Consider the following 15,524-nt stretch of genomic DNA (forward strand, 5'->3'; position numbering starts at 1 on the left):
CGTAGAGTAAATGGAAGTTACATGCACTTATGATGTTCAGGAGATGCTGTCAAATGGTGTCCTTACGCCACACTTTAGTCGTTAGGTGTGAGCACTGGCTCCTTACTCTCTGCACACAAATGCTGCACGCACGGAGTGTGCACGTTATATGGAAGTGCCTGTAGGATGTCCACACAAACTACAATCTGATTGACTCTAACAGTCAAGGAGCACGCACGTATGACGTGAACAGCACTAACAGGCTCCTTAAACAGTCTACAGGATTTGGGAGGGGTAAAAACATTTAAAACCTTCCTCCCCCCCATTCCCACTTATTTACCCTTACATGTGGTAGAAGTGTTCACTACAACGAACGAAGAATGAGGCTTTAAAATAAAATTCTTCCTGTTCACAGCAGAAAGAAAATGCAACAACTGATGTTTAAAGTTCCATTCTATTGTCATTTTTTCCTATAATTATTATTATTTCAATTATTCAGGTTACTTTGTAAGATTTGTTAAAACGATTGTATAATTATCAGATCTTAACAGCTTCAGATGTCAACTAAAAACCTACCTTCTGTGAATGTCCTTTAATGCTCAGAAGTCAGTGGCATTTTCTTTTCTTTTCTTTAATTTGTTTTATTTCATTCTTATTAGTCTTTTCTGTATTTTACTGCTAATTGTTTTTTGTATTTTTATGCTGTTTTTAATGTTTTAATAATTTAACACTTCCTTTTACGTGACGCACTTAGTACACTAATAGGATCTGGAAAGTGCAACATAAATAAAGTTTAATTTATTTATCCTTCTGTCTGACATAAAGACATATTCCAGAATAGAAATTGAGTGTGTAATTCTTAGTCGTGATCCTCAGTTGCAGATCAAACATGGAGCAGCTTCCCTTTTGTCTCCATTCCTCCCGAACTTGAGTTGGTTTCTTCCGTTTGTCCCAAACAACATTGTGGGGATTTTACATGGAAATGATTCTAATTTCTTTATCCTCATGACATTTATGTTGCTGTTGAAGTTATACTGTTAAATGGAGAGGGTCTTTCTCCATCTCAGGGTCAACATGAGCATGTAAGTCAGGCGTTTTTCTTTAAGCTACACAGGTTTTATTCGTGTGGCCAAATAATTTCATGTATGAAAATAAGCTGGAAAAATTCTTAACCAAGTTGTCAACGTAAAGACACGCCTTACATACAAAACACTGGCGGCTCCAGTAAACACTGAAACAAGCATCAGGTGTTTTCAAAACGAAACAGAAAGTCCTTTTAAATGGGACATTGCATATCCTTTTACAGTATTCATGACACCTACATTCATGCTCAGACAAAGGCTGTTCTATCCGCCGGGATACGAGCTGGAAACTCTGCTTTAGAGTCATGTGTGGAGTGGTTCATCTGAGAAGCTCGGAAACAAAGGATGAGAATGAAGAGGTGTTACAAAGCTAGTAAAAAAAAGATGTGCACGTATCTGTGCATGCATGTGGCCACAAATCTATGAGGTTCATTTTACATTGGTTCATGTCTATGTACTACTAAGCAATATCTTCTGCATGCCCATGCTTCTTGGATTATTACTTTGCATTTACTTTGTGATGTATATGCTTGCTCCATGCTTAAACTTTGCATTTGTCTTTGTCATTGTCCTTATCCCATGTCGTCAAACTACGGCGTCAGGAAAGTCCTTAGCAACAGTTACTAGTGTCGTTTGCTACGTCGTTTCACGTGTCGTCAGGAAAATCCTTAGCAACCGTTGCTAGTGTCGTTTGCTACGTCGTCTCACCATGTCGTGTCCTTAGATCTTGTTGTATTTCAAATTTTGCCGAAGTTGTCAGAGAAGTCCTTTGTACGGTCGGTAAATTGTTTTCTGTATTATCACGGAACGAAACATGTTTAAAAAAATAAAACTTTTGATAATCCTGCAAATGCGCTCTGCCAGAAAGGGGGAGGGGGTGCATGCGTACAACGGTTTTGCGATCCCGTTTAAAGTTATTTAGTTTTAAGTTATTTAGAATATGGCTTCAATTCAATCTTGTGATGAAACTATTATTTAAAAGTCTTTTGAAAAGTATCTGATGGATAAACGAGGAGCAGAGGCGCCCAAAAGAGCCTTATAGTGGTCCAGAGAGCGCCACCTCATGGTCAAATAAATACATAACAGATTGAAAAGAAAAGATCAAAATCCACTCAAAGATTTGGGCCGTCTGCTCCTCGTTTATCCACCCGATTTGTGTCAGCATGTTTGATAAAGATCAGCTATTTTTTAAAAGACTTAAATAGTAGTTTCATCTCCAGATTTAATTGAAGCTAGACTCTAAATAACTAAAAAAATTGGCAAAAGGAGTCGCTTCGGGAACGTGAAAGCGTTGCACGCATGCGCCCCCCCCCCTTTTTCTGGCAATGCGCGTTTGAGGGAATATCAATGAAGTTCATCTTAAAAAAGTTTTTGTCATGGTTAACCCTAGCGCCAGGTTTAATAAACGTTTCTTTTTTCATTCCGTGGTAGTACAGGAAACATTTTACCGGCCGTACAAAGGATTTTTCTGAGGCCTTTGGCAAAATTTGAAAAACGACAAGATCTATGATCTAACGACAAGACACGGGGAAACGTTAACGACAGTAGCAACAGTTGCTAAGGAGACGACATAGACAATGAACCAAAGACATAGACAGTGGACACAAAAACAGATTTTTGGCACAAACGGAACCTCATACAAATCCTCCAGATGCTGGAAGAAAAAACCCAGAATTAATGGAAATCTGTTTTTTCTGAGCAGTCGTTGCTGATTGTTTGCAGTGATGAGTCTTATCTTATGTCTTGAGTTACCATAGTCCTCGCCAGAATGACCAGCAGGGCCAGCGCTCTTTGCCTCTGATGACCATTTGTTCAGTCTGATCCTCTTCAAGACAAAAACAACTTCCGTTTATCTCTAACGGCTACGAGATGAATCCTTTCTGCAGAAGACGCATTTGAACAAACTGCATGTTATGTTTCATCTGTTGTTCAGCTCATGTACAGAAATACTAGTCAGGTAAAAGGTCTGCTTCGTGACCGGGCTCATTGCTTTCAGCCTAATTATACTAAATCATAGGTTAGCTGCTGTTGACAGAACCTGAATGTGCACGTTACTCATGGACTGACACAAAGGGAAAAGTTTTGTCTCATCAACTACAGGGGAAAAAAAGCTGTTTTTAGTTGGAAAAGGAAGATAAACTAACTTAACGTTAAGGCCATTTATAAAAAAAAAAACAGTTGTACCATCAGTACAGAAAATGGTAAAAAGTTCAAATACAAATACTTTCTTTATGAAGGCCGGCCTATTGACATTTAGAGGCTTAGAGTAAACTTGCTCAAAAAAATAAAAAAAATAAGCTATTTGTTTTTGCTGCAAAAGATGAACATTTGGAGCAGATGTGATTTTGAGGTTTAACCCTCATGTAATCTTGTGGGGTCCAGATGACCCCACTCCCATGTTTGTGATCTTCACTGGTGTCCATGGATTACATGAAATCCTCTTCACCTTTATCCACCTTTGTCATGGTAGGGAGAACACGTCAATGTCATCTGGACCCCACAAGATAGCACAAGGGTTAAGTAACTCACACTACTTTCAGGAGGACATTTTAAATCGGTGTGATTGGAAAAAAGAAATCATCCTATTTGGTGATTTCAATGTAAACTGGTTGGATAAAACAAGTCAACTACCTAGGAAAAAACTAGGAAACTACCCAAGCATAGGTCCATGTGTCCAAGTAATTCATCTTTGTCATGTGTTTTCTATATATATCATATAAATCATGACTGTATCTGAGAAGTAGACTGATATAAATCATGTAATAAAATGGTTACAGTAGAACGGGGTGGGATTATATAAATTCGCTTCCTTCAACTCCCTTTCAAGCAATACTTAATTTTAAGTCTAATTATTCAAAGTTTGATTAGTTATTGTATGAATGTTTAACAGATGATTATATTGTTTTTGCGTATTATTCCTATTTGATTGCTTGAAATAAACCATTTCTAAATAAATAAATAAATAAATAAATAAACCAGTGAAGAAGGTAATAAAAATACCATGAAGCAAAATTAAGAACTCAGAGACAACTTTGAAAGGAGTGAATTGGTCAGAAGATCTTTTGCAAGACCAAGTGAATGAAAACTGTAAAACATTTACTAAAATACTTCATGGTATATTCCTTCAATTTAACAGAGAGGTAAAAGCAAGGGACCAAAAAAAGCATCTGCCTTGGCTAAATGATCACATCTGGAAACTGATGAAACAGAGAGATAAAGCACTTAAAATCTTCCTGAAAACTAAATCAACCTCTAATAAACTGCTGTTTACCTCACTAAGGAATAATGTTACTACCGAAATCAGACAAGCTAAAGTTAATTTCTTTATCAATGCTATAATAAACTCAAAAAGGTAATGCAAAAGAAGTCTGGACACAGATTCCTAAACTGGCGGGATGCTTTACTGTAACATTAGGGAAATAAAATTAAGAAGGGTCTATCCAGTGACCCTTTAGAGATTGCAAATGCTTTCAACACCTGTCCAGGGTGTCTCCTGCCTTCGCCCGTAAGTGGCCGGGATAGGCTCCAGCAGCCCCGTGACCCTGTAAGGGACAAAACGGAAGAAGATGGATGAATGAACAATATACACACAATTAACCTTCAAATCACACATCAAAAAGGTTGTTAACTCAATAAATTCAATTTATCAAATTTTAGACACATAATAAACGACTTAACTCTGGAAGCTGCAAGCTGTACTTTAATGCAATGATTGTTATACAAATGACCTCTTTACTTGTAAGTTTTGATACCAAGGTTTCATTTACTCAAAACGTTTTAGTCCAATGAAGATATAACAAGTCAAAGTTGAATCGGCTTATAGGTTTTAAGCTGACTTCACTTGGTTGCTACTTTTGACTTCTATGGTTATAAAACTTTTGAGCTCATTGGACTGTCCGGGTTTACAGTGTACGGCGTCCTACAGACACGCGCACACCCTATGCATGCAGCATTTGTGTGGTAAGGAGCCATTACTCTCACTTCACTAACGACTAAAGTGTAGCGCAAGGACGCAGTACGTCTCACCTGTACGTCTTAAGTGCGTGAAACTTCCATTCTCCTTACAAATACTTTATGATGCTCTCCACACTCACGACAATAGTACGTTCCATTTTCATGACGTCCCTTAAGGTGGCGTACGAGCCTCAGAAGAACTGCAAGACACACCTGAAACCATACAGGTTTAACTAAGGCTCAAACTGAATAAAGTTGAAATTTATTTAAAAACTAAAGGATGTAAACAGACCTGTCTCCCAAAGAAACCTTTCCCTTGTATCCTGTCATTTCTGAAAATGAATTTATGGAGATTAGGGCCTCAGTTGAATTTTGTTTAGAGCTTTAGATCGATGCTTCAAACCCCCCTTTGTCTCTGTTTCAGTGTGACTGACCACAGTTCCTTCCTTCCCTCGTCTGCAGATCGCACAAATGATCACAAGTTGAAATCACAAGACAATGAACAATCCCGACGTCTGTGAAGCCGAACGGAGAACAACCAGGATTTCTGTGTGTGTCCTCTTTGTACCGACGAAACATGTTTCTACACGTTTGCTCCCACAAACAAATCCACCAAGCCTTTCACTTTTCTGAAGAGTCTAAGAGTCAAAGGTCACATTTGATCATTTTGGGAATTCCTGTTCTGGGTCAACTGTTCAGGGACAGATCTATTATTTACAGCCTCTGGCACAAATCGCATCAGGTCGCACTAATTAGGGTTTGTTTACTTTGTTATATAATGAGAAATCTAACACACCTACAAGATAAATAATGCTAATTTCCATTGACACTATTAACAGAGTTACTGAGGTAAGACCTTCCATTTTTAGACCCAGCACGCAAAGCTGAGCCTTCTACAGCTATTTAGGTTGGTTCTTTTTGTAATAACAAACATTAATAAAAAGCCGCAAACTATAAAATAATTTCACAAATTTTATTTGCATCCATAAAACGTGAACTGTTGTCCTTCCCAGAGATCTTCCATTTTTTTAGTTCCTTAATTATATTTTTCACAGGATTTCTTACTAAATGATTTTCCTTTTTTCTCTGATTACCCAAAAGAGTCCAGCGAGAGAAATGGAGTAAGTGCTCCTCTGACCTCCTTCTACATCCCTCTCCACTGAAAAAGGCCAGGAAGATAATTAAAGCTCCTGCTGAGATCCAGGATTTTTATTAGAAAGGAAAATAATTAACCAGCAACTTAACTTTTCCTGCATCCATTTAAATAATTAGCAATTGACTGTACTGTACTTGCAATCAGGTGCATCAATGAGCGTCACAGTGAGAAGAATGTCATCTTTTATTTAGCGGTAAGTAAGAGGAGAGGAACCATCAATAAATATTTGACAGAGAAGTTTGTGTCTTTTTGCTTCATGAAACATAAAAAAAATTAAACTGTAGTTTATCCAGATTTAATATTCTATCTGTGTTGATTATTCAGTTCAGATCAAAACTCTTATAATTAACCCAGAGGAGGGCATTTAGTAAAAAAGAGAAACATAATTTCTTTGTGCAGAACTGTTCTGGTCGTTCCTGCAGAACCTTCGCTGTTCCATGTGTGTAGGAGCCAAAATGTAGTTTCTTTGGGCATTTCCTTTTTTACTTTGTAGTTTTGCATGTTTCCCCTTCCTTGATTTGTTAATTAGCGGCATGTGGGTGAAAGGTTAGATAAGCATCGGTTCACCTGCCCTCTGGGTGGAGGAGGAGAGGAGAGATTGGGCTGTTTGTTTCTGTCGAGCACTATTTTGGTTATTTTTACGCCACCGTTGTCTTTGCAGTTTCCTTTTCCGCCCCTGGTCAATCCCATTCATTAATTTGCCTGTTCAGTGTGTCTGAAGTGCTTAGGGTCTGTGTTTATGATCTTTCTTTATTATTCTGTACTTCATAAGCAGATGATCTGTCAACCACACACCAAAACTGGGGGATGTTTCCTTTATCTTTCATGAATGCCACTTTTCCATTTCTGTCCCATTTCCACATCCGGATTTCCTTTCCTGTCGCCACTTTTCCCCAAGCACAATAACTAACCTGCCAATCGTACTGCAGCAGCTCAGTCCATTATCCAGACAGACTGACACGCTGCCGATAAAGGGCTAAATGTGGAAGTATTTGTGTCTCATAATTAAAAATAAAAGTCAATACCGGAAATATTTTTCATTTTCAAAATGAAGCTGTGTTTGTTGACTCCAAAATCAAATTAAAAATCAATCTGCCAAAATGCTTTTTCTTTTTATACTGAAACACTGCTTATTCTATGGCATACTTAAAGCTTTAATGCAAAGAGGGGATTGTATTTTTGTTTTCACATCCATCCCTCAAAAAGTGTAGCATAATTCATTTCCAGTCAGTTTTTCCAGGGGGGAGATGGGGAGATGACATCAGTGCTCACTTGGTGTGACTCTACTGGCTGCTCCGAGCGAGTGAACTGTGTCTCTGAGCAGAGCAGTTGGACTCCTAGCTTCGAGTTTGCGAGCAGGGGGGGGATTTGTTACGTTGTGCGCTCCGGAGGAGGCTTCAGACCGCAGCCGCCCGGCTGCTCTGTGTGAGCGAGCTGCCGGACTCAGGAGAACCGTGTCTGCCGGAGAACTGTGTCTCCGAGCAGAGGAGCGGCTTTGGGACGGCGTGTGAGCTGGCAGAGGCGGCTGTTGATGCAGCGATGCCGCTCTGCACAGTCCTGAGAAACCATGTAAACAATCATGTGAATTTGTTTATCCAGTCGTGTCCAGAAAAAATAATGGCTGATGTTATTCCCACATATTTATGTGCGGCCAAGATGTACACTGCAGTATTGTCCGCACTGATTTTTTAAGTTCATCCACGTCTAAATGCTGTTAGCTCTTATTAGCCTAATACTAACTGTGCTTCTGAGTCCGTTTGGCCAAGAATAAAGCACTGGCAGCACGGATTTCAAAAATTTTGTGTGAAAAGGCACTTAATAATAATCATAACAATAATAAAATTTGTTTTCCTTTTTGCATCCACCTCCATCCACAACCCCCCCAAACCAAAAGGGACTTTTATAAACAATTCCAGTCTGGTTTTAGTGCCAACCGTAGCACAGAAAATGACCTCATTGTGACCATCAATGCTTGTCATCCTTCTCCACCTCTGTGTTTCTTTTGACTCCATCTCCCATTATCCTCTTCCCCTGCCTTTCCTCCATTGGCACCATTGACTGTACCTCAGAACTGGACAGAGTGGCCCCTCCCCCCTGGCATTCCAAACAGGAAGTGGGTCCAAGAAGCCAAAATCCCAAAGACTTCTATCGAGACATAAATAGCTGTTACTCATTCTGTTGTCATTCTATTGGTCAGAATAAACTTTCTGGATCTGAAACCTTTTTTTCACATCTTTTTGATGATCCTCATTTTTTTCAAATTGTCCTGTAGTTCAAGTTATTCCCTGTTCACTGTCATAAACTGACCAATCAGACGCCTAAACAAAATTAGGTGGAACCTGCTGGCCCCCACGTCCAACGTTCAAAATGTTTGATTGATTGGGGAAAGTGGTTGTCATAGAAACATTGACTCAGACCAATCACTGCTTACTGGCTCCAACACAGCGGCAACCATATCACTAAAACAAAGAGGGGGTCTAAGTCAGTCTACTTCTCAGATACAGTCTTTGATTGGTATCCCCCACAAACAAAAGCCCCCCTACAGTCAAATGTACCCCAAGGCTTTATCCTGGGACCCTTCCTCTTCTTCATCAATCTTCTCTAACTTCAGCAAACCTCCTCTCCGACCAGCTGTTTTCCTGACATTCTATTCAATTCTCAAATTGTTAAAAATTAATATGAATAACCTCATGCAGTCAGCATAATCCCAGCTGGGAAACGTCAACACCATTGCCCCGTTCTCACCCCCCCCCCCCCCCCCCCCCCGCTGCTTCTGTTCTGGTCCACAGCCTCGTCACTTCCTGCACTGATTACCGCAGTTTTTCCAAAACCCCTCCTTAAACTCCAGTACTCTACATCTGCATCATGGTGTCTCACCACATAACCCACTGTTCGTTTCAGCAGTCTGATATCCTGCTGTACACTTTCTAGGCCTTTCATCAGCTCCACCCTCCATATTTGTCTGCCCTTCGTCCTCCATCCGCCTCACAGCACCCTCTGTCTGCCTCAGCACCATAAGGAGCAGAACTTTCTGTCGCTCATCTTCTGGACTATTCACTTCCATGGGACGTCCAAAACCTTCCTCCTCTTTTCTGTCCTTAAATTAAAGAAATTTAGAGACGCTTTTTCTGTAAAACTGTGATTCTTCCATCTGTTTGTCTCAGCATATCACCGGTTTTTCAAAGTTCCTTTAACACGGTCCTTTAGTGTTAAGTCAAATGTGTATAACTGTTCCAAGCCCAAGGACACAGTTTATGTCAAGATAAGGATAAAGGTGGAGGGACTGAAGGAGCAGCCAACAATCTCATGAACAAATCCTCCTTCCCAGAAGATGGAGCTGCCGTCATGGATTGTCAACCAGGTTCCTTCAGTTCAGTCAGCATTCTTGGAAAATTAGTCATTAAAACATGATGATGAGCAAAGTCAACTGTGAGATAAAGCATCATTTTTCAAACCTACAAATGTCACAGTTGAGGATTCCTTTGAAACTGGGATACAGTGTTCAGTATAAAGGCTTAAAGAGGAATTTTGTCTAAAAATTCTAAAAAGAACAAAAGCAACATCCCTCAGATTCCTTTCAATCGGTGCCGTTACATAATCCGAGCAGCAGTAATTGTTTGTTCCAACGATTAATCTGGCTTTGCAGGAATATTAATGCCAGAGTTCCCTAACACACACAAGCAGAATGATAATGCTTTCATTATAATCACTGCGCTCCATGAGATCTCATTTCCTTCTGATGTGGACAGCAGTTGTGCTTCATCTGTTACGCAAGGAGCTTTCTAACGCCTCACCACCAGGGGTCGTTGTTTTACTGCAGAGGGCTGTTGGGTAAAACCTTCTTCTGCAGGACAGTCCACTAAAACAGAAGGAGACGGTTAGGATCAGCTAATCAATCACAGCAAACTGGTCATTCAGGAGGAGAAAGAGGACGTGCAGTAAAATGATGCATTCATCCCAAATCTGGTCATTTGTATTGATATTTCTGGAGTCTGCATTTCCTTTTGAAAGCAGCACAGATGTTTGAGTCCATGTTGGGAATTCAGTGAAGGTCAGACGGGTGAAAAGGATAAAAAGAAGGGAGACTGCAGAACATACGAGGTGTAAAAGCTGAGTTTGTTATTGTAGTGGTATATGAGTCTGAAAAGAATACTGGAATGGGCTTTTGTTTTCTTTGCTGAACAAAGTCTTCAGTTTTGTTTGAAACATTCGGGGGGTGTCAGAACAGGAGTGCTGCCTCCACTGGCAGCACACCGGTGGGTTACGCTTCGGTAAATAGGTTAGAAACACATGGAGTATCGCACTGATTCATCAGTGATAAGGAAATCCACAGCACCGTACATAACCCATCATCTTAATTTACCTTCATAAGCTGCCAGACAGGAAATGTGGGACACAAAGTACTGACTGCAGTGGAGCCATCACCGGTCAAACCCTCTGCTCTCCACTTTTGGATGGTTTCTGTGGAATAAATGTAGTGAAGTTAGTTTTAACACAACTTGTTTTTTAATTTGGTTTTGGTGTTCATTGATGCATTTAAGTAAGATCCTAATTCATGTTTAAATCATGATAATTATAAGAGGAAAGACAATGAAACAGAAGAAGTTTGTTTAGATTTGAAAACTGTCCAAAGGATGTTAGAGAGGCAGCACTGGTGGTCGTGGAAACGGGGATAAGATTTCTGCTCTCGGGGGGCTCAGAAGGCAAAGCTGTTCCCTGGTCAGGTCCAACACTGTTGTTTCTCTAGAGAATGAAACGGTAGGATGTGATGGAAAAGGTTTGGATTGTTGCTGATGTCGCATTGCTCTAACAGCATCACCTGCAAATTGGCGTGATGGGAAGTCTGGGTTTGCTGAGGCATGTTTTTTTTCTGAATGGCCTTCTTTTTTTTATTGTTTCTCATCCAAGAAGCTTAATCCGTTTGAGCTGATGAAGCTTCTTGGATGAGAAACATAAAAAAAAAGACTTTAGTAAGACTGAGACTCTCCACAGACGTGAAATCTAGTTTTCTGCTGCGTAATCGCTTCTCTGACAGTCTTGTGAATTTTTCTCTGGTGTCCTGGGGGCTTGCAGCCTTTGCTGTGGCTGTTTACACTTTGTTTAAAGTTAATCTGCTAACAGAGGTTTCCAACAAAGGTAAACCTGATCACCTGTTCCTGATTTCTGCTGAAGAGCAGGAGGGGCTTCTTTGCTCTTTTGGTTGTGTTCTCCACACCCTCCACCCTGCAGTTTATGACTAATCTCTGAAGAATTCACTAATTTACTTAATTAAAGTGAAATGGGGAAATAACAAACCAAACATTCACCTGAAATGATCAGGATTAAAACCTGTTTGGTGGAGGAAACACTGAGGAGGCATTTATGCAACCCTCCACACAACACAGGGATAAGGATGGAAATCTATCAACTTTATTGGTTCAGCAGACACCACAGAGCCACATCTCGCCTCATCGTGAGAATGTGCTGGTTCAAATCCCAGCTCTCTGTGTGGAGTTGCATGTTCCCCTTGTGCAAAACAAAAGAGGCTTCATAGCTGTGTCTTTGTTTTTATTCAGGAAACAAACGTTCAGCTCCTTTACATGTTTAACTTTTTCCAATATTTTCTGTACATTTATTTTGACACATTTTGCTTTCAGCCTCCAGCCATCTGTCCTCCAATCAAACTTTTTTCTCGTTGTTGAGGCGGACGCCACCATGACGTTACCTGTGCTGCTCATTTTAGTTATTACCTGCACAACATACCTGTTGGTTTCAAACTCTCTCAGTAGCTCAGTTTTTCTGATTTTGTGTCTTGCCCACACTCATCACCTACCCCGTTAACATTTTAAGCATATCCGTCTTTCCATGGAAAGTGAAAGATTGCGTGCACAGAGTACTCGAAGTTATTTTAAATTCACGCAATCAGAAATTCCTTTCGTTCTTAGGTTAATGATAAAATTGTCATTAGGCAACAAGGTGTGGCTGCTTCTTAGAATCAACACACCTGAAAGTCTTTTTATGCTACCGACTTTTTTTCTTCTTGGTCTGTTAGTGGGAAACAGGACCTGTTTGGGTGCAGAACCAGTGCAATTTGTACAGCATGTGCTGCAATATCAGGAACATGTGTTGCACGTCCAAATGTGTTACTGTTGGTGTTACCGCATCCAGCAGGCAGATGATTCATCCCCCACACGCCATGGGGCCGGGGGGTCTGCAGGCCAGTCGTCATGGAAGCTGGAAGCAGCAGATCGACATTCAGTATCGTCCTTGTGGAGATGTTAGCTTGGCTTTCTTGTGCTGAATGTTGGGGTGGGGGGGGGGTCAGTTTGCAATTTAGCATCGTAAACGAGCCTTTGACTGAGACTGAGCTCCGCGAAGCTTTTGGTTTTCCTGGACCCTTTTCTTTTACTTATGCTTCGGGAAATGCCACCATATGGCTGCTGATCTGCATCTTCACACTGCATCCAAATGTGCTCATAAATTAAACCTGCGACCGGCTGTCATACTTTTATCATCTCAATAATCTGGTTCTGGCTGCTCTTTCTCTCCTCCTCTTCCTGTTGCTGAATAAAAATAAACACCAATTAGGACCAAGAGGACACCAAAAACAAAACTAAAGTCTAATTACATGAAACATTCCCTTCACACCGTAAATCCTTCCTCGTCATTAAGTCAGAGGGCGTCAAAGTTTGACACCGAGTGTTCCTCATGTTTCACCATTATTACGAAGGTGAAGAACAATCATCAGTTGATTTATTACTGCCATTATCTGTGTGTTTTTCCACATAATATAGCATCCAGGTTCAGAAATGTCATCCTGAGAGGACTGAAAGATGAGTCTCACTCCCTTGTCCTTTGACTTCTGGGAATATCTGTTAGACGGATGAAACTGAAATTGCGTGTCTTTGTGTTTTGGTCAATTCCCGTCAAAAATCTAAAAAGGGCTGCAGTCGCTCCTTTCTGTTGGGATTGTCAGATCAGGAAGAGGCAGAACAGTCCTGACGGACACCAGGATGAGCGACACAAACGGCAGGATGACATTCTGATCTGCGCTGCCAAAGGTCAGCTTCGAACCGATGCCTTGTGTTTAGAAATGGTCTGTCAAAGCTGAGTAAACAGCACGACTGTATCGTCAGGAGGTGAACCAAATGGGCATCAAAGGATAATGCATTCAGACATCTCTGGTATCAACAGCTGCAGGAGGAAAATAAATGTCACGTTGAAAGTCAATTAAAGGGAGCTTCATTCTCGCTTTCTGTTTGGATCCTTTCACTCATCCAGTTCACCTTAGCTGGAGTAGTAACTTCTGCTAAACCAGCCAACTGACAGAACCAATACCTTTATATTTCCAGGTAGACATGTCTAAGAACTTGTTCTTGTTTACCAACATGATGTGATGTTGCAACACATGATGGTGGCAGTCCCTTTCCGTGGATTGGGTCACTGAGGAACCCGTCCTTATCACTTGGCACTTCTGCTGGTCACAGAAGCCCACAGACACAGTGTGTCATGTGTGTGTGTGTGTGTGGGGGGGGGGGGGGATAGAGACCACACCTGCTGATGAGTTGGTGGAGACGGCGGTTAGACAGGCTGGGCAGGCCCAAACCTGAGAGTTTGTTAGGATCTTCTGGATCTTTAGCACTTCAGAATGTGAGAGTGGTTCTCGATCAAAAATGTCTATAGTGTTGGTGGAGAGGTGCTCAACTGGACTTAGAAATTAAATTAAAAGGTGGACAAAAAAATTCTGTTGACAAACCTTCCACTGACCCAGAAGTGGACCACAACAATGAAGCGTACCATTATCATGCATGCGGTAAGTGTATTAATAATGATAATAATGCATTTTGTTTAAAAGTGCCTTTCAAAAACCCCAAGGGTAAAAATTCAAAGGTAAAACACAATAAAATCACTTTAACAAAATGCTTAAAACACAATAATTTAATTGACATCCTCATAAAATCAGATGACAGATAAAGGAAAATCTTAATTTGGAAATATAAATTTTAAACAGGTTTCTTGATGCATTGAAAGTCCAGAGTCAAACCTGATTCTGGATCTCAAGATTTCCTTTCTGCTTTTAGTAGATGATGATGTGTGAGAAGAATGGATGAATAAATGGATGTATGGATGGACGGATGGATGGATTTACGGACGGATGGGTGGATGAATGGATGGATGGATGGATGGATGGATGGATGGATGGATGGATTTACGGACGGATGGGTGGATGAATGGATGGATGGATGGATGGATTTACGGACGGATGGGTGGATGGACGGGTGGATGATGGATGAATGAATGGATGGATGGGTGGATGAATGGATGGATGGGTGAATGGATGGATGGATGTATGGATGGACGGATGGATGGATTTACGGACGGATGGGTGGATGGACGGGTGGATGATGGATGAATGAATGGATGGATGGGTGGATGAATGGATGGATGGGTGAATGGATGGATGGATGGATGTATGGATGGACGGATGGATGGATTTATGGACAGATGGGTGGATGGATGGGTGGATGGATGGATGGATGGATGGATGGATTTACGGACGGATGGGTGGATAAATGGATTGATGGATGGATTTACGGACGGATGGGTGGATAAATGGATTGATGGATGGATTTACGGACAGATGGGTGGATGAATGGATGGATGGGTGGATGGATGGATGGATGGATTTACGGACGGATGGGTGGATGGATGGATGGGTGGATGGATGGGTGGATGGATGGATGGATGGATGGATGGATTTCGGACGGATGGGTGGATGAATGGATGGATGAATGGATAGATGGATGTATGGATGGATGGATGGATGGATTTACGGACGGATGGGTGGATGTACGGGTAGATGGATGGATGGATGGATGAATGGATGGATGGGTGGATGAATTTGATGGATGGGTGGATGGATGGATGGATGGATGGATGGATGGATGGATGGATGGATGTATGGATGGATGGATGGATGGATGGATGAATGGATAGATGGATGTATGGATGTATGGATGGATGGATAGATGGATGTATGGATGTATGGATGGATGGATGGATGGATGGATGGATGGATGGATGGATGGATGAATGGATGGATGAATGGATAGATGGATGTATGGATGGATGGATGGATGGATTTACGGACGGATGGGTGGATGTACGGGTAGATGGATGGATGGATTGATGGATGGATGTATGGATGGATGGATTTACGGACGGATGGGTGGATGGATGGGTGGATGGATGGATGGGTGGATGGATGGATTTACGGACGGATGGGTGGATGGACGGGTGGATGATGGATGGATGGATGAATGAATGGATGGATGGATGGATGGATGGATGGATGGATGAATGAATGAATGGAT

This window comes from Oryzias latipes, chromosome 4 (assembly GCF_002234675.1).
Source record: "Oryzias latipes chromosome 4, ASM223467v1".
NCBI lineage: Eukaryota > Metazoa > Chordata > Actinopteri > Beloniformes > Adrianichthyidae > Oryzias > Oryzias latipes.